The sequence below is a fragment of the Petromyzon marinus genome, unplaced genomic scaffold (assembly GCF_048934315.1).
Source record: "Petromyzon marinus isolate PM22_M1 ecotype Great Lakes invasive population unplaced genomic scaffold, UKy_Petmar_22M1.pri1.0 PM_G_Scaffold_6, whole genome shotgun sequence".
NCBI classification, from domain to species: domain Eukaryota; kingdom Metazoa; phylum Chordata; class Hyperoartia; order Petromyzontiformes; family Petromyzontidae; genus Petromyzon; species Petromyzon marinus.
Window position 1 is genome coordinate 585,001 of NW_027423013.1, and position 2,500 is coordinate 587,500.

A 2,500-nucleotide genomic window follows, 5' to 3' on the forward strand; every position below is an offset into this window, starting at 1 on the left:
AAACTTCCAGAGGCATTTGCAGCAGGAATGCATGTGCACTCAAAAAATGTGATATTTTTCACGGAGAGACCCCGTGAAACGCTAGAAGTGGGCGGGGATGTCTCTCTTGTGGCTCACGGGGCTGTTAGGGTGGCACAGAAATCCCTCGGAATGGGAAAACGGGTCATTTTCGTGTCGCCACATTGCATACGAACCGCATGAAACTTCCAGAGGCATTTGCAGCAGGAATGCATGTGCACTCAAAAAAGTGAATATTTCTCACGGATAGACCCCGTGATACGCTAGAAATTGGCGGGGATGTCTCTCTTGTGGCTCACGGGGCTGTTAGGGTGGCACAGAAATCCCTCGGAATGGGAAAACGGGTCATTTTCGTGTCGCCACATTGCATGCGAACCGCATGCAACTTCCAGAGGCATTTGCAGCAGAAATGCATGTGCAGTCAAAAAAAAATTGATATTTTTCACGGATAGACCCCGTGAAACGCTAGAAATTGGCGGGGATGTGTCTCTTGTGGCTCACGGGGCTGTTCGGGTCGCACAGAAATCCCTGGGAATGGGAAAACGGGTCATTTTCGTGTTGCCACATTGCGTACGAACCGCATGAAACTTCCAGAGGCATTTGCAGCAGGAATGCATGTGCACTCAAAAACTTCTATATGTTTCACGGATAGACCCCGTGAAACGCTAGAAATTGGCGGGGATGTGTCTCTTGTGGCTCACGGGGCTGTTAGGGTGGCACAGAACTCCCTCGGAATGGGAAAAGGGGTCATTTTCGTGTTGCCACATTGCATAGGAACGCCATGAAACTTCCAGAGGCATTTGCAGCAGAAAGGCACGTGCACTCAAAAATTTTAATATTTTTCACGCATAGACCCCGTCAAACGCTAGAAGTTGGCGGGGATGTCTCTCTTGTGGCTCACGGGGCTGTTAGGGTCGCACAGAAATGCCTCGGAATGGGAAAACGGGTCATTTTTGTGTGGCCACATTGCATAGGAACGGCATGAAACTTCCAGAGGCATTTGCAGCAGGAATGCATGTGCACTCAAAAACGTCTATATTTTTCACGGATAGACCCCGTGAAACGCTATAAATTGGCGGGGATGTCTCTCTTGTGGCTCACGGGCGCTGTTAGTTAGGGTCGCACAGAAATCCCTCGGAATGGGAAAAGGGGTCATTTTCGTGTTGCCACATTGCGTACGAACGGCATGAAACTTCCAGAGGCATCTGCAGCAGAAATGCATGTGCACTCAAAAACGTCTATATTTTTCACGGATAGACCCCGTGAAACGCTAGAAATTGGCGGGGATGTGTCTCTTGTGGCTCACGGGGCTGTTAGGGTCGCACAGAAATCCCTCGGAATGGGAAAACGGGTCATTTTCGTGTTGCCACAATTGGCATACGAACGGCATGAAACTTCCAGAGGCATTTGCAGCAGAAATGCATGTGCACTCAAAAACGTGAATATTTTTTCACGGATAGACCCCGTCAAACGCTCGAATTTGGCGGGGATGTTTCTCTTGTGGGTCACGGGGCTGTTCGGCTCGCACAGAACTCCCTTGGTCCACCTGATTCGTGCATACAGGCAGCAACTAAAACTCTGTAAACCTGCTGTGAGGACATCTAAACAGTGGACCAGTGAGGCTGTGGAAGATTTGCGGGCGTGCTTAGACTGTACTGACTGGGATATGTTCACGACTGCTACCAATAGTCTGGATGAACTCACAGAGGCTGTGTACATCAGCTTCTGTGAGGACTGCTGTATCCCAACACGTACCAGGGTGAACTTTAACAACAACAAGCCCTGGTTCTCAGCAAAGCTCAAAAGGTTGAGGTTGGAGAAGGAGGAAGCGTTTAGGAGTGGGGATAGAGACAGATTCAAGGAGTCGAAGAACAGGTTTAGCAAAGCGGTGAGAGAGGCTAAACGACTGTACTCAGAGACACTAAAACACCAGTTCTCTACTAACGACGCTGCTTCTGTCTGCCAAAGGGCTCAGGCACATCACCAACTACAAACCCAGAGCGCCCCACACCACTAACGACTCCCGCCTAGCCAACGACCTGAACGAGTTCTACCGTAGATTTGAAAGACAATTGGACTGTCCTGAACCACCCCTTCCCACCCAAGAGGCCCCATCCCCCACCCATACTACAGAAACGACTCTCTCCTTTCAGGAGGGAGAAGTTAATGGGCTTTTCAAGAGGCAGAATCCACGCAAAGCAGCCGGGCCGGACTCTGTCTCTCCAGCCACCCTCAGGCACTGCGCTGGCCAGCTGTCTCCGGTGTTCACCAACATCTTTAACACCTCCCTGGAGACATGCCATGTACCAGCCTGTCTCAAGTCCTCCACCATCATCGCTGTGCCCAAAAAGCTAAGGCCAACAGGACTAAATGATTACAGACCGGTCGCCCTTACATCTGTGGTAATGAAGTCTTTTGAGCGCCTGCTCCTGGCACACCTCAAAGCCATCACAGACCCTCTCCTGGACCCCCTTCAGTTTGC